We start from the raw sequence: 16,937 nt of genomic DNA, 5'->3' as shown, positions 1-16,937 counted from the left end.
CACCCCCGGGGAGGGGCAGAGAGGGGCTGGGGGTGTTCTGTGGCCCAGCTGCTCAGCCAGAGGTAGTGGGAGACAGAACCCCGACTCCTCCCCGAGGGAGCCTGGGTCTGGGGTCTGGGCACTGCTGTGTCCCTACCCCCGCCCGGTCCTGACCCTGGATTCCTGTGTGGCTCTGGGCACCGGCCCGCTGTCTCTGGGCCCGTTTCCCATCTCCCATCCAGACCGGGTTCCACGTGCCCCAGGCCCAGACACGGTGTAATGGGCCGGGCAGGCCCACCAGAGGCCGACCCCGCCCTCCTGGGGACCCTGGCTCCCGCGGGGCCCGCAGCAGGCCTGGCCTCCCCGTCCAAGCAGGACCATCCATCACAGCTCCGTGATGGATCGTCTGTCCCTCTCTGCCGCCGTGCCTGCTATTTCGGCTGCAGAATAATGTTTATCACGTCACACTACATGACACCCTCCCTCCCCTCCTTCCTTCCCTGCAGCCACCAGCAGATATCGGAAGATTTTCTTGGGCTATTTTCATGATTTTAATTTTCCATCCCCCTTCCTCTCTCTTCCCCCTTATTACATTTTGGGCTCTTTTTGGGCTTCTGGAATGAGCATACATTTTCCTGGTGATATTTTTTAATAAAAACCATCATTTATGATTATTTTTCTTCCCCGCGAACTGTCAGCCTCCTCCCTGGGTTTCCGAACAACACGGCGTCCTGCCTGCTCAGTCACCACGCAGATGGGTGAGCGCGCCCACCCTGACAGGCCCGGGGTTTGCTCCAGAGGCCCCCCTCGGCCCGGGGACCCTCCCGTCCCCCTGCCCTGCCCCGTCTCAGCCCAGCCCCGGTCTCCCGAGTCTCCTTGTTTCCTGAAGTGAGTCTCACCCGCAGCTTTCCCAGATCCGACTGTTAGAAGGGACTGAGGTCAGAGAGGAGGCGGGGCTGCCTCCCGGCTCCTGACGGCTCAGGACGACCAAGGACGCTGGTCCTCCACTGAGATTCCCATCTAACATGCAGGCAGTGCCCGGTGAGACGCAGGCTGGCCCGGAACACCGTCCAGCACAGCCTGGGATGGGGCCCTTCCTCTGAGACTTGGTTTCTCCCCTTTAAAACACAGAGACGTTCATTCAACAACTACGAATTGAGGGCCTGCTGTGTGCAGGAAGAGCCACACGCCTGTCCTGGGGCAGGAACCAGCCCAGAGGTCAGCCTCCTGTATGCCAGTTCCCGCACCCACAGACTCCAGAACGGAGCCCTGGGCTGTCCCAAGTTTCACTGTGTGACCTCGGGCAAGGTGTTGCCACTCTCTGGGCCACCCTTGCTTTCCTTCCCTGGACTCCCTCCACCCCTGACGTGGATCCTGTCCTCATCAGCCCCCAGGGGGTCCTGTTTCCAGCAGCTGCGGCTTCCTCCCAGCTCCTCCTGGCTGCTGGCCAGTTACCCAGACCAGCCAGACTGTCCTGAAGCTCCCGGCTGCTCTGCCCTTGCCTGCCACATCCAGGCGGCCCTCACCAGCTGCGCCCGGGAGCCCAAGTCCATGGCAGGGGGTGGCCACATGGCCCTCCCCCCCGGCCAGGCCCTCGCTAGCCCTGGCTCCTTGGTGACCTTTGCAGAGGGGCCCTGTTGGGTCCTATGGCAGACAGGCTCAAAGCCCAGGACCACTGTCCGGGTTCTGGGCAAGCGAGTGGTGGGTTCTCCCTCCCAGCCCAGCGTCTCCCTTATCAGTGGTAGAGATGTTGCTATGAATATTCATGGACTCATGAATATTCACGCTGGTGATGCCGCACTCCTCGACGCCCCTTGCCCTTGGGCCCCTCCACAGCTTTCTGGGCTCCTGCACACTCTCCTCCCCTCGACCTCTGCCTGCGGGTGGCCTTACCTTCACTGCAGGGAGGCCTGGACCCCTGGTCCTGGATGCCCCGGTGGGAAAGAGCCCTGACCTGGTGCCCAGGGGTCCACACTCCCACCTCCACTCTGACCCCACTTCCCACAAAAGGGCTGGTCTCCCCGGGCCTCAGCTTCCCTTCTGACCTCTAGGGCCCCTGAGCGTCGGCCAGGCTGAGGGTGTTAGAACAAACATGCCCTCTCTGAGTCCACCTTCTGGGCGAGCGCTCTATTGTGTGGGGACAAAGCTGGGGGCTTGGGTTCTCTGGGTACAGGCCAGGGGGCCTCGGATTACCTAGGCAGTAACCAGAGCAGCCTGGCATCTGGTGTTGTGGGCCTACGGCCAGGGCCTGCTCACCTGGCCATCCCTCGCGATGGGCGAGACACAGGCGGGCGCTCACTCTCTGACGGGGTAGGGGATGGTGCTGGCTGACGGGACAGCAAGTTCCGGAAGGCGAAGAGCTGCTGAGGCGACTCTGATCCTCCAGCTGAATTCAATCCCCAGGTCTGCGGGCGGATCTGAGAGTTCACCCCCAAGACGAGGTCTACCTGGAGAGCCTCACTGTTCCAGTGCCATCCAGACACGGAGGAAAGCAGGGCAGGAGTGGCAGGGACACCGCAGAGAAAGCTGTGGAAGCCAGGGAGGGCGGGGGGCGGGGGCGGGGGCAGGGGCAGGGCGAGCCTGGACCCCCATCCCGTCTCTCCGGCTGGGGGACCAGCCGCAGGGAGTTGGGCCCCCAGGTCACCGTGTGCCCTCAGCTGCACCCTGGGGTCCGTCTCTGCCTTTCCCGCTGCATTCAAGGCCGAGCGACCCTTGGCCACTGTGGGAGAGCCCCACTCTGGGAGCATTTGGCCATTTGTCCTGACGGGACCCACCATGCGGAGCCGTGACACGCAAGACCCACTGAGGAGCCCATCACCTCGGGACTCTGAGAGGCCAAACACTGCCTCAATGCCCTGCCCACGGTCCCAGGGTGCTCAGGGTGAGCTGCCCACCTGCGCCAGGCCTCCAGGGGCTCCTCTCTGGGCAGCGTCATGCATGCCGACCCTCATCCTAACCCTGACCCGTCTCGCTGAGGCTCCCTCTTTGCCAGTCTGACTCTCATTGGGCTGCAGGCCATGGGCATCTGAGGCTCCCAGGCCTGTCTCCCGTTGATGGGCCCGCCGCCCAGGCAAGAGGTAGCCCTCAGCCTGCAGACTATTTCCAGGGGTGAGGGGTCTCCGGCAGGAGCAGATGAGCAGCTGGAATTGTCAAGGAGAATAAGCCCTGACTAGCACTTCTAGAGAATTCCAAGACCCTAGGGCCCCTTGGTCTGCTGGTCACCAACCAGTCTCCGTGGACGGCGGCCTCCTTTGCGTTTGAGCGAACTGAAGGCTCTGGGGGCCCTGTGCTCCCAGCGCACACTGACCACTGTCCTGGGGACCTGTCCCGCTCCCTGCGACAGTGTGGAGGCGGAGGCCCAGAGCCGCGGGGTGCTCGCCCACGGTCACGCCGAGAGCACGTGGGGCCAGTGGACGATGGACGCTGGGCGCCCACCCGGGGGTCTCACCCAGGCCCGCCCGGGGGTCTCACTCAGACCGGCCCGCGTGAGCTCCGCGGCTGAGACCCGGCCCACTCCACGCTGTTTGCCTGAATTTGTCCCACTCTGTCTTCCCGCGGGAGCCACGGTGACATCTGTGGGGACGCGGCCGAGGAATGCCTGATGAGGGCCCGCGTGGCCGCGCTGTGGAGCACGGGCCGCACAGATGGCCCATCATCGCCCATTTTTATTAATTACTGGCTCCGTGTGACACGATTGGCTCGCGCGCCCCAGGCTCCTTGGCTTCACCGCGGGCCCAGCTATTCTGGAAGAAGAAACGGCCCTTCGTTTACATCAACGCGCATTGCTTCCCTGCTTGCTTTGAGCCTCAGACACTGCTGGCTCCGCTCGGCTCTGGGGTGCTGGGCTGCGTGAGGAGCAGCAGGCGTGCAGCTGCCACCCGCCCAAGGGGCTGGGGGTGCTGGGGGGGTCTGTGCAGGAGAGGCCTGGAGCGCCTGGGGGACCCCAGCATGGGCCGCAGGCGGGCAAGGAGACGCCAGGACCCCAGGGGCCCAGCCAGGGCTGAGGCCTCCTGGAAGCCCCTCCCTGCTGGCCTCAAGCCTGCAGGCCCTCTGGGGCTTGGAAGGAGAGTTTTTCGTCCCCGCCATCAGAGGAGGGCACTTGGCCTTGCAAGGGCCTGGGGCCGCGGACGCCTGGTGCCACGAGAAGCCTCGGGTGTTTGAGGGCGCTCCACAGCCTCCCTCCCACATGCAGAGGCTCCAGACCCCAGCTGGGAGGTTCCCTCAGGCTCGGGGGGTCCCACAGCCCAGCCTGGCCTCTGGCTGGCAGGGGTGTCGGCTAAGCCCCCCGACCCTGGGCCTCACAGACCCGCCTGCGAAGCGGGGCACGTCCTCCTGGAGGGTGAGTGGTCGGGGGGCGGCCTGCGGCTCTGCTGATGCTGCCGGTCCACCTCGGCCCTGGGCACGTCGCTTGCTGCCTGCAGACTTGGGCAGCCTCTGTAAGGAGCGATCGCATCCTGCCGGACCCCCAACAGAAAGGAAAGAAAGTGCACGGGGGGCAGGGACCCACCATGCCAGACAGTCCTGGGAGGGGGCTGCTGACGCCGGGGGACACCCGTGGTCCTGGGCTGCGTCGGGCGTCTCCCCGCGGCCGGGACACCGCGTTCCCTCGGGCTTCTGTGTGCGGCCTGTTAGCCCGGGAGATAATGGAACACGAAGCACAAGTCAATGAAAAGATGCCGCGGAGGCTTTTTATAACTTGTTTCTGTCACGCCGGGCCGGAGCCTTATCTGCTGCCCACCTGACAGTCACCCATAAAGCTGGGTCCCTGCCCCGCTGGCGTCCATCACAGCCTGCCCAGGGTTGCTATCCGTAAGCCCGCGGAGCCCAGACCCTCGAGAGGTCAGCTCCAGGGTGCGCCGGTGGCTGCAGTCAGGCGAGCAGGGGGTGCCTTTGCAGAGATGTGGGGGAGGTGAAGATGTTGGGGTGCAGGTCACATCAGAGGGGGCAGGTAGGGCTGGGCCGTGGGCTGAGCGGAGGCCAGGAGGACTCGGAGGTGGGCCCACCACAGGCTGCCCTGAGATGGCTCGAGGGGCAGGATGGGGTGCTCAGGTCTTGTCAAGACAGAGCCGGGAGCGACTGTAGGTATATAGAAAGCCAGCATCTGCCGGGGCTAGGTGGTAGTGAGCTCCCTGACATGGGGGGAAATCAAGCACATCCTGGGTCAGGAAGCTTATGTGGGAGAAGAAAGGCCAGTATCACCGGGATTGGGGGAGTGGATATTTTTATCAAAAGTAACTGGGGGGGGCAGTGTCCTGGAAGGAAGCAGGGGAGGAGCTGTCTTCCATCCAGTCGATGCCTTGATGGTGGCCCAGAGGCTGGGCAGCCTGGTGGGCTCCTGGGGGCAGCTGTGGACCCCAGAGCTGGACCACTCCCTGGCAGAGTCATCACCACTGACCCAGAGGCAAGGGCAGAGGAAGGTGGCTGTGAGGGTGGCCTGGACGCTCGCTGGCAGGCCTGTGACCCGCGGAGCAGGCCAGAGGGAGGGCGGCCGGCCAGGAGGCCCTGGCCTCCTTCCCGAGGAAACGTGATCGATCGCTCCTGCGGCAGAGTGCCTCCTGCCCGACCCTCCCTGCTTGGGCCTGGACTGTCATCCCTGTGGGGCTCAGAGTGCGGCCTGGCCGTGCGGGGCCTCTGGGGGAGAAGGGCAGCTGACCGAAGAGGAGACGGGCCGGTCGTGCGTGGACGCTGCGGGACGGGGTGGTCTCTGTGCCCTGGACCCTCCTGCCTCCCCCTCCCCTGGGGTTCCACCCCCTCAACCCCCGCCCGCCAGGTCAGTTCAAACTCCTTGAGGGGCATGGGGCTCAGGGGTGCTGGCACAAGCCCCCCTCCAAGTGCTCCCTGTCCAGAAGCCAGGGACTCCAGCCCAGGTGACAAGCAGTCAGGGGCACCAAACCTGCCTGGGACACCAAGCCAGGCTTGAAGGACAGAGGCCCGGGCAGGCCAGCCAGGGGGTGGGAGGGCACGCCAGGCAGAGGCACCTGTAAGGGCAGGCCTTGAGGTCGGGGGGACCGGCACGCCCGCGAGTGGGGCCCACCCTCCCCGGGCCCGCCCCAGGTGTCTGAGCATGTATGCCCCTGGGCTGGGCCCCAGCGGGTCCCCGGGGACAAGGGTGAGGAGGGGTCCCTGCCTGGGCAGGCTGCAGGGCTGCACGCTGACAGCTTGTCCGCAGCTCAGTCCTGAAACTCCGCCTGCGCGTGACGCGGATCAGGCTCGTCCTGACCCCGGGGGTCATGTGGGAAGAGGGGGTGGGCCGGCGCTGTGGCCTCTTTCGTCATGTGTGCAGAGTCACACAGGCACTCAGGCCCCCGTCCGCCTGTGGCCTCCGAGCACCTTGTCTCGGGGGCTCCGGGGGGAGCCTGGGGACGTGAGGCAGAAAGCCTCTACCAGCCTCGACACCCTGGGTCTCTCCTAGGAAGGAAGTCCCGGTGGCTGATACCATTTTTAAGAAGTCAGATACCTCTCAGTCCACTCCAAAGCTTCCGCATGTCACCTTTTCTATTTTCCAGCCAAGTCCTTCAACGAGCAGGATGGACCCGGGAGGGCCATGTGGCCGGGGCTGGTGCTGTGGTCCCCGCCTCTCGTGATGCGGGAGCGGGTGCGGGCCCCTTGGGGACAGCGAGGGGCAGTTCTCCCAGCCCCCGCCTCTGAGGTCCCAGGAAAGGTGGCCCTTTAGTCCCCGGAACCTGGACCTGACACATTTGGGGCCTGCTCTGTCCGTCTGTCCTTCTGTCCCTCCTGCCAGCATTCAGGCTGCAAACGTCGGTTGGTCATGGATGGCAGCCCTGTGCTGGGTCTGGCCGGGACACAGACCTGACGTCTCAGTGTCTCTGAGGGCAGGGTGCCTTGGAGGGGCCTGAGCTCTGCTGTCTCTCCTGCACCCCACCCATCATGATCCACATCCCTGACCATCAAGAGGGACGATTCTGGGGGAAAGAAACCACCATCGTCTGCCCTCTTTCTTTTAAGCACGTGTACATTTTTGCTTTGCAAAACTGGATTGAATTTATTACTATGCGATTTATAATCTGTTGATTTCTCCACATAACAGCCTGGCATGTGATTTATCCCAGACTCAAGATGCCAGCAAAGACGTGTGTCTCTGCAACCTCTGGCTTCGAGGGGGCGGCATCACCCTCCTTTCCTCTGATTGGCGGCATCTGGAAGGCAGCCCTGAGGATCGGGTGGGGGCGCAGGTGCGAACAGAGGTCACACAGGTGAGCAGGCGAGAGGCCAGAGCGGAGGCTGCTGGGGGGCAATGTGGGTGTGCGACTCAGCACCGCTCCGCAAAGCGCAGCAGCCCGTGGACACGCACGCCTTGTGCAGAGCGGAAGGGACCAGACACAGAGAGGACACTCTCTGTGACCCCAAGTTTATGAAAGTCTTGTTGTTCAGTCGCTATATCACGTCCGACTTTCTGCGACCCGGTGGATGGCAGCATGCCAGGCCGCCCTGTCCATCACCAACTCCCAGAGCTTGCTCAAACTCATGTCCATTGAGTCGGTGATGCCATCCAACCATCTCAACCTCTGTCGTCCCCTTCTCCTCCTGCCCTCAGTCTTTCCCAGCACCAGGGTCTTTTCCAGTGAGTCAGCTCTTCGCATCAGGTGGCCAGAAGTATTGGAGCTTCAGCTTCAGCATCAGTCCTTCCAATGAATATTCAGGGTTAATTTCCTTTAGGATGGACTGGTTTGATGTCTGGGACACAGCAAACCAGCTTTCAGTGGGAAAAGTCAGAACCAGGATGGTGTGGCGGGGCTGGGCAAGTGGAACTTTTTAGTGGGTGTTCTGTCTCTCAGTAGGGGTTTGAGCTGCAGAGAGTGCCCACGAGAGCGTTCATGGTCCCCCGACAGGTCTCCATTTCCTGGTGTATCAGTTTTCCTCCAAAGAATCAAAACTCTGTAACAACATCGAGCTGTAGTTGGTGCCTGCACTGCCTATCTAGGGTGCCCCGTGCTGGCATCTGCAACTGACCTGGGAAGCGGCTGGGGAGGAAGCTGACGAGGCGCGTGGAGCCAGATGCAGCTGTGGGTGTCTGGGCGGCCCCGTAAAACTATTTCAACTTTTCTGTATGTCTGAAAACTCTCAAGCTTCCGTGTGGAAAACAGTGAGAGTGGGGTGCTGTAGACGAGCAGCCATTCCCGGAGCGTGTGTGTGACCTTGGAGTAGTTCCCCGGGCTCCTGGTGCCTCGGTGTTGCCATGGCCTGAAGGAATTAGCTAACATCAAGAGCTTACACGCAGTAAGTGCCGGCATACAGCAGGCGCTTAGGACGTGTGTGCTTGTTGGTTGCCTTTCTTTGTTGGTCACACTGAGTCGCCGGTGCTCCTACGCGTGCTGTAGCTGCTCAGGGAGGCTGAGGGACAAGCCGAGGCTTTGCACTGAGTTCAAGACTGCGTGCGTGCTCAGGGGCTCAGCTGCACGCTCGGTGGCTCAGTCGTGTCAGACTCTCTGCGACCCCATGGACTGTAAGCCCTCCAGACTGCTCTGTCTGTGGGATTCTCCAGGCAAGAAGACTGAGTGAGTTGCCATTTCCTCTTCCAGGGGATCTTCCCAACCCAGGGATCAAACCCACATGTCCTGCATTGACAAGAAGAGTCTTTATTCCTGGGCCAACTGGGAAGCCTTGAGTTCAAGAGTAAGGCACCCCGAAGAGCCAACATGATCTCGCAAAAGAACAAAGCCTGAGGCTCACAGGTGCCGCTGTCAAGCAGGACAGAGCCGTCTGGCAGAAGGACAGAGACTTGCCCACCGAAGGGGTGGGGGTGAGGCTCCGGACATAAACCCTCGCTTGAAGGTGACTCTATTTTTGACAAGCGGGTCAAGACGATTCAGTGGAAAAAGAACAGACTTCTCAACAAATGGTGCTGGGACCAACCAGACTCGCACGAGAACGAAGCTGGAGCCCTATTTCACACCGTCTGAAAAATAACTCGGTGGATCAAAGAGCTGAATAGCAGAGCTGAAACTGTAAAACTCTTAGAAGAAAATATACGAGTAAATCTTCACCTTAGGCAAAGGCTTCTTAGACACGACATCAAAAGCATGAGCAAGAAAAAGAAAAAATTAGACTTCATCAAAATTAAAACCCTTTGTGCTGCCAACAATTCCAACAAGAAAGTGAAACAACAACCCACAGAAAGGGAGGAAATATTTGCAAATTATAAATCTAATTAGGAACTTGTGTCTAGACTATATAAAGAACTCTTGAAAGTGTAAGTCACTCAGTCGTGTCCGACTCTTTGCGACCCCACGGTCTGTAGCCCACCAGGCTCCTCCGTTCATGGAGTTCTCCAGGCAAGAATCCTGGAGTGAGAAGCCTTTCCCTTCTCCAGGGGATCTTCCCAACCCAGGGATTTAATCTGGGTCTCCTGCTTAATTCTTACAACCCAATAATACAAAGATAAATAGCCCAGTGGCCATGCGTAAGGATCCTAATAAACATTTCTCCAAAGATTTACAAGGGCCAAGAAGCTTATGAAAAGATGCTCAACATTATTAGCCATTGGGAAATGCAAACCAAAGCCACAGTGAGATACCCTTTCACACTCACCAGGTTGGCTGGAATCAAAGACATAAAAGCAAGTGTCGGTAAGGGTGCAGAGAAATTGAAACACACACACACCGCTGGTGGGAAACAGTTTGGGAATTCTTCAAAACATTAAATGCAGAGTTGCCACACAGCCAGCAGTTGTACTCCTCGGATGTACCCAAGAGCAATGAAAGCGTATGTTCACATGGAAACTCTATAAATGCGCACAGCAGCATATCTGTAATATCCCCTGAAGTGGAGACAACCCAAATGCCCATCACTGATGAATGGATAAGAAAGGGGGTTTCATCTACACATGGAATATTGTCAGGCCATCAGAATGAAACGGTGACCTACGGTACGACACGTGTAAATCGCGGGCTTCCCTCGTAGCTCAGTCAGTAAAGAATCAGCCTGCCGTGCAAGAGATCCAGGCTCAATTCCTGGGTCGGGAAAATCCCTCAGAGAAGGGCATGGCAGCCCACTGCAGTGTTCTTGCCTGGAGAATCCCACGGACAGAGGAGCCTGGCGGGCTGCAGTCCACAGGGTCGCAGAGTCAGACACGGCAGAGCGACTGAAGCACCACGTGAGTCTCAGAAACGTCCCGGGGAGTGAGAGCAGCCAGTCATGGAGGGCCCCTGAGCAGGCGAGTGCGTTGAGCTGAAACATCCAGGACCGTCAAGACTCAGAGCCGGAAAGCAGGCTGGGGACAAGGTCCCTACTGTTGCTGACCTACTGAGTGCTTCGTGGCAGGCTGGACGGGAAGGGAATTTGGGGGAGAATGGGTACATGTTTACATATGGCTGAGCCTTTGCTGTAAACCTGAAACTATCAGTTTAATTCAATGTAATAGTTTATAGATTTAATTTAAGCAGTTAATTAGCTATATACTCCCATAAAAAATAAAAAGTTAAAAGAGAAAGACCTAGGGATAGACGTCATGGTGGAGGGTGGGGGTGACTACTCACGGATACTGGGGTTTCCTTTGGGGGTAAAAAATGCTCAAAAAGTTAGATGGTCGCACCACTCTGTGAATATACTAAAGCCATTGAACAGCACACTTGGAACAGTGAACTGAGTCATTATGTAAATTAACCCTCAACGAGGCTGCTAAATCAGAGAGCCTCGGGTTCCAGTTCTGCTGTGGCTCTCCAGGGCAAGTCCCTGTGCTTCCAGGAGGCTCAGTCTGATCTGTAAAACGGGAGTGGGAAGAGTCGCCTTCCTGGGATATTGGAGGTACGAGATGACAGATGTGAAACCATCTTTCATTTTAACTTCTGTATTTAAATTTATTACAAAGGAAATGTATGCGCGTTGTACAAGATTCAAACAGCAGATGTGGGTACAGAGTGAAAAGCCTCATTTTCTGGTGCGCTGGATGTTTCAATATCTTGATTGGGGTGGTGATACAGATGTACACCTTTGTCAAAACTCATGGAACTGTATACTGTTCAGAAGGGTGAAATTCACTGTCGACACGTGAAAAACGCCTCCAAGTAAAGCAGTCTCCTCCCCTCTCTCCCCATCTCCTGGCCCTCCAGTTTTCCTGCTGTTTTGCACACACAGGCAAATAAAATGTTACTGTGTTACATCCTTCTTGCACGAGTTAATAAAAAGTCCTACACACACAGTTCCCCCCCTCCTTTTGTTCCCCTAAAGACCGTTCTGGGAGATGGACTCAGATCAGTGTGTGCCTGTCCAGCTGCGCGTGCATCTGTGTGGACGCGTCCCTGCACTCCACTCTCTGCCCGCATTTCAGATGCTTCCAATCTGCTGCTATTACCAAGAGTGCTCCGGTGAATAACCTTGCGTGCAGTAATATATCATTTTTCACATTTGTGAGCACTCTCTGGAGGACAGATTCCTAGAAGTAAACGCTGGGCCAAAGGGTATAAAGTATTTGGAATTTGGACCTTGTTTCAGAGGCTCTAAAAGTGCCTGCTTCCCACATCATCGCAACAGTGTCATTAAACCTTGCTCTTTGCGCATTGGATGAATAAATCATCTCTCAGAGTAGTTTTGATTTGGCTTTCTGTTGTTAGGAGTGAGACACGGCACTTTTTGTATACATAAGCATTATTTTTATTTCCTTTTCTGTTCATAATCTCTGCCCATTTTTTTCCTGCTTTTGGGTTTTTTTTTATTATTGATTTGTAAGAGCTTTTTACATATGGGGGAATAGGCTCTTTGCTTAGAGGTAAGATGGCCACATTTCTTTTTGCATGGCTCTTGGTTTTTTGGTGTTTGTCGTCATCACTATGAAGTTCTGGGCACAGGAAGGGACAGTCTCCACCTCCTTCTAGGTACTTCTCCCAGGATGGGCTTGGGGAGGGCTCTTTTCCACATTAACCCCCACCATGGTGTCCCTCTGGTCTTTCCCTGTACACCCTCAGTTGTCCGACTGACCTGCCTGGGTCAGTTCCTCCCAGCCAGGCCATCCTGAGAGGAGAGAGGAGCCACAGCAGGGGTGCAGACACGCATCAGAGCCTCCTCTGTTGTGAAACCACACGCGGTCACACCTCCTGTGCTGGTCCGGTGTTCAGAGGTGAGTCAGACCGTCCTTCTCTGCAGAGTTCACAGTCTGGTGAAGAACCCAGTGTGGCGAGTACTTGGGCAGGGGATCTCGAGAGGCACAGAGGGGCCTCTAGCAGCTGGGGAAGGTGGTGGTCCCAGCCCCAGGCCCCAGGCCCCTCACTGCCTGGCTTGCCTCTCCCCAGGGTACTGGGGTGAGTCTGGATTTAACGGTTGGTTCGTGGGGGTGAAAACAAGGATCTGCTGACCCAGTTCCTGGAGAGTTCAACCCCGGCCTCCCTGTGAAGTGGGAGACGTTAACAGTGCTCATTTCTAGGTGGCTGTGAGCATGAACTGAATTGATACAAGCCGCAGCCGCATGCTTGATGTGTGGAGGGCGTGTGAGCCTGCCCGCGTGTGTTAGGTGTGGACTGGGGTGCGTTTGACCTGGGGGTGTTTGGAGCTGGCTGTGGGCTGTACCACCGACAACTCAAGCTGGGCATCTGTGAGGATGGGAAGAGTATCCCGTGTTCCCGCACAGATAACGCCTGGTGGGGAGATGGGCTGGTGGGTGCGACTGGGGCTGTGTGTAGACACGCAGTGTGTGGGCGGAGTGTGTGTCTACAATGCAGGCTGCGTGGGGGTTTCAGGAGGAGATGAGTGTCTGAGAGAGGAAGGCGGGAGAGAGAGGAAGAGAGCAAGCGAGATCTCACAGCACTGAGACCAGCAAGAGAGCACTTGGGCTTTATTTAGCCCAGAGAAAGAGGGGCCACCTCCTGCCTCCTCCCTCCAGGGCTGCGCTGGGGTCTCCTGTTCTCAGCGTGAGGGGTGTCTGGCCTTTCCGGGGGACAGCAGCTAGGCTCTGCTTTCAGAGCAAACAAGGGCATATTTCAGCATTTCAAGATGCTGGAGTGTGAAAGTATTCGGCAGGCGCGCTCCCTCAGGCAGGAGAGCCGCTCCTGGCAACCAGGTCACAGCGGACTGGCAAGGCCTGGCCAATTAGGGGGAAGTGGGAACCGGGGGCTGCAGCTGGCCTGGGCTACAAGCGCCTCCATTAGGAAACTGGACAAGAAAGACTCCCAAGGCCAGCCTCTGCCCCTACCTCCTGGTCCAGGGGGTCTGAGCGCCCCTCAAAGACAGGACAGCTTGAAGACAGCGGCTCCGACCTTGACTGTCATCCTCCGGGTCCCAGGGTCCACGGGAAAGGCGGTGGGCTCTCCTCCATTCTGGCCCCCTTTGGGGTCTCGGCTCTGCATCAGTGACATCCAGTCTGGAGGAGATGCGGGAGGAGCTGGAGGGCGGCAGCTGGCGCCGCAGGCTGGACCCGACCCGACCCGGAACCCCGCGCGCCCTTCCTGGGCCCGGCCTTCCTTTGGCGGCGTGGTTCGCAGCCTCACCCGCCACTCCCAGGCCGGTCCTGGTGCCTCCTCCAGGAGGGGCGCCCCTCACCCTTCATCAGACCCCTCCTCTTTGCGTGCGAGCCCGGGGGCGCGCAGGTCGACCTCGCTGCCTCTGGCTCCTTTCCCAGTCCGGGGCAGCGCGCGGGGCAGGGGCGCCGCGCAGGCGGCGGCGTCCGGAGGGTCGCGCCCCGAGCCCGAGCCCGGCCGGGTCTCTGCTCCGCGGCTCGGACTCAAGAGGCTCGGGGAGCGGCGCGCAGGCCGTGCCGCGCGGGTGCGCTCTTGAGCCTGGTTTGCAGTTCTCGCCCAACGCGCAAGCCGCAGGCTGGGCAGCGGCCGTGGGGAGTGGGAGCCGCCCGGCGAGGCGGGGTAGACGCCGGGAGCGGGCGCGGGGCCACCGAGAGGCTGCGGATGTAGAACCCAGTCTAGAGGCCGACCGAGCGGTTGCAGCCCCTCGGGGATTCGGGAGGCGAACGAGGAGGAAGGGATCCGTGGGAGGAAAATCCTCTAAACCGAACCTTCCGGGAATCGAAGGAGCCTGGCTGGTCCCATACCCTTCCCCGGCCCTGCCCCCTCCCCCCGCCCAAAGTGGGGAGGACGGCGCTGAGCCCCGGGAGGGTTGGTGGGTCAGCGATCGAGGGTAGAGCAAGTCCTTCGGGGCGACCACCCTCTCGACCCCCGCCCCCGCCCAGGTGCAGCGCCCTCCCCATCCCGGAAAACGCGCGCCCCAGCGGGCAGAGCAATTGCACACGCGGCCGCGCGCGCCCACACAGGGTCTGACTTCGGGTCAACTTTCACGCGGTTCCCGGTGTGTGTGCACACGGCAGTGCCCGCACGCGCGTGCTCGTCTCCGCCCAGGTGCCCACCTCCCATCGTCACCGGCGTCCCGACTCCTAGACCTTCGGGGGCCTCTGTTCTAACGGTGGCCTAGGGCGAGGGCAGGGGCACGCAGGGCGAGCCAGAGGAGGGGGGCGAAGACGCCTCTGGGCTGCCCACGCCGCCCCCCAGCCTGCTCGACTTCCCCTCCCGCGTCACCCTTCGGACACCCCCAGTCCATCGACGTGCCGGAGCTACACCGCCGCCCGCCCCTCCGGCCGCCCCCGCCCGCGTCCCCCGCCCCTCCTCCAGCCCTCCCCGCTCCGGCTCCTACACGAAATCTTCGATCACGCTCAGAAAGAATGTGCTACAACCTCGGCGCGGCCACGGCCGCCACCACCGCGCCCGCGCCGGAGCCGGAGGAGCCGGAGCCGGAGCCGCCGCTGCCCCGCCTGTCCGGCCGGCCCCGGGCTCGCCGCGCGCTGTCTCCGCCGCCGCCGCCCCGCGCTCGCCCAGCGCTTGACGCAGTGAGCGCCGCAGCCCGGCTCCCGCCGGCTCCGCTCCGCTCCCCGTCGCAGGCCGAGCCCAGCCCGGCGGGCTCCGGGAGGGGCAGGCAGGGCGCTAGGGGGAGGAGATCTGTCTGGAGCCAGCGAGGCCGGCGGAGGAAGAGCTGGAGGAAGGAGGGGAAGCCGCCGCCGCCGCCGCCGCCGCGCTCCGGGGACCTGGGCGCGCGCGCTGCGCTCTCCTGTGACCGTGCCTCCAGCCCCGGGCCCACAACCCAGAGCAGGTAGGAAGGGGATGGTGGGGGTGGGGGCGGGGGCTGCGGTTCGAGGGTCCTTTCTCCCGCGGCTGCAGGGCCAGCAGGTCCCCGCCCCTGGGGGAGGCAGGGAAGAGGCTCTCCCGGGCGGCAGTGGGGGCGTGCGCGGGGTCCTCAGAGGCTCTCGCTGCCCGGGCCGCCCCAGTCCCCGCGCCCTGCCCTGAGCGTCCTCGCCGGGGCCGAGTCCCCCGCCAGTGGGGCTTGGTTATGGAGCGTTGTTTCCGCCGGTCCTCGCCGCCCAGCTCTCGGGTGCCGAGGCGATCGCACCCGAAGTTAGCAGTCGCCGGGCCCCGGCCGGACAAACTTCCCTCCCCGACGCCGCGGCCCAAAGGCCCGGGACTCCGGACCCCTCGGGCTAGGAGGCGCCATGGGGACCCCGAAACTTTCCTGAGCGTTGTGAGCAGGAAGGGAGGGATAGGCAGGGATGGGGTAACGGGGTGGTCTTGCTTGCGAGGGAGCAGTGGTAGCTGCGGCGCCCCAAGTTCATGCGGAGACCGCCCCCCCATCAGGAACCCCATCTTGTAGTCGAGGGCGGGCAGGGAGCGGACTGAGGGTGCCCAGCCTTCTCACGGCAGGCGTGGGGGGAGCCTTGCTCGGAGCGGGCGTTACAGGACCCCCGCCCCCACCCCACCGGGTCTCCTGGCTCCGCCGGCCGCGGCCGCTCTCCCGCGAGGGACCCGGCTCCAGGCAATTCCCAGGGGCCTCTGCCCCGAGCCTCTCCGCCCGGAAGCCGGGGGCCGGGCTGGGCTCCGGGGTGTGGCGGGACCCCAGCGCGCGGCTCTCAGCCTTCTCACCCTGCCGCTCTTGCCTCCACGCTCCCTGCTCGTCCCTCCTTCTTGACTCTCCCGTCTCTGGGTGTCGCCCCCAACTTTCTCTCTTCCCAAACTGCACCGTGTGGCCTGTGGCCGCCCAGACCGGCGCGATGCTGGCACCGTCCTTAACGGAGCCCTCCCCGCTGGCGGGGCGTGGGGTTCCCGGCCCGACTGTCGCCGCTGAGCGGGAATTCCCTCCCGACCCACTGACGCGAGCCCGTCCCCCGCCCCATCTGAGCGGCGGGGGGCGTGCGGTGGTCGCGGCCAGCAGCCGGCTGGACTGTGGAGAGTGAAAGGGACCCGCGAAGCTTCCGGGAGGGTTTTGGGGGTGTAGCTACAGCCTCGCGTGCGGGGAGGAGGCGACGCCCCGGTGGGCCCCCCTGCAGCGTCGCCTGCACGTACCCCCAAGGCCCAGGAGGGTTCTGTCCTCCCCTCCACTCCACCCACCCCAACACTCAGGTCCCAGCTTGAGTGGATTTGGGGGACGGAGGACACGGGATACTTGCTTTTTCTCCCTGTCTGCCGCATCCAGCCCCCAGGCAGCCTGGGGGTCTTTGTCCCCGGGGCGGGCCCCGCCCCCTCCATCAACTCGGGGACCCCGACGCCCTCCAGAGCTTCTGCGCCGCGCTCCAGCGGTCTCCAAGCCTCGGTGAGCGAGGAGCCGCATCCGTGTCCACCCCTCACCCGCTCTGGGTCTGGGGGTGGGGCAGGGGGCGTGGAGCGCGGTGTGGGGTCGCTGACAGAAGTCCTCGCCATGGCGCCGGCGCCTCTGGAACAGAATTAATGACTTACAAGCAGGCGGCCATCGGCGCGACCACGGGGGAGGGGCGACCGAGCTGAGACTCAGCGGAGAGGTCGCAGCCCTAAGGGGCGGCCTCCGCCGAGGGTGAGGGCGTCAGTGGCCCGGACCTCAAGCTTCCCCTCAGTCTCCACCTGCAATTTCCTGCGCCCCCAACTCTGGGTTTTGCTCTCTGCGCAGCTGGCTCGGGGACCTCCCCCCGTGGGGATCCTGGACCCTCCCGGCCCCTCCGCAGAGCCCTGACCCTGGGCCGACGTATGCTCGCCTGGCAGTGGGGC

The 16,937-nt window shown here is 61.5% G+C and overlaps 1 protein-coding gene and 1 long non-coding RNA gene across 4 annotated transcripts in view; one reads left to right on the top strand and one right to left on the bottom strand.

Moving 5' to 3' along the window:
- Positions 1-10,740: 10,740 nt before the first annotated feature.
- On the bottom strand, positions 10,741-14,762 carry LOC133238822 (uncharacterized). Of its 3 annotated transcripts, XR_009733646.1 has the most exons (4): positions 14,606-14,756; positions 13,121-13,288; positions 11,914-12,088; positions 10,741-11,056 (listed from the first exon to the last, which is right to left on the bottom strand). It is a non-coding gene; the product is annotated as an uncharacterized LOC133238822 (long non-coding RNA). The 3 variants fall into 3 exon arrangements; XR_009733644.1 differs by lacking the exon at positions 10,741-11,056 and having other exon boundaries at positions 11,071-12,088; positions 14,606-14,762; XR_009733645.1 differs by lacking the exon at positions 10,741-11,056 and having other exon boundaries at positions 11,071-12,072; positions 14,606-14,759.
- Positions 13,686-16,937, top strand: part of ELFN1 (extracellular leucine rich repeat and fibronectin type III domain containing 1) — a 63,964-nt gene continuing 60,712 nt past the window's right edge. Inside the window, exon 1 of the mRNA XM_061402348.1 lies at positions 13,686-15,018. The gene's annotated coding sequence lies outside the window, so the exon portion shown is untranslated. The remainder of the gene's footprint in view (positions 15,019-16,937) is intronic.

Source organism: Bos javanicus, chromosome 25 (assembly GCF_032452875.1).
Source record: "Bos javanicus breed banteng chromosome 25, ARS-OSU_banteng_1.0, whole genome shotgun sequence".
Taxonomy (NCBI): domain Eukaryota; kingdom Metazoa; phylum Chordata; class Mammalia; order Artiodactyla; family Bovidae; genus Bos; species Bos javanicus.
Note: the sequence above shows the minus strand (reverse complement) of the source record. Positions and strands in the feature narration are given on the sequence as shown.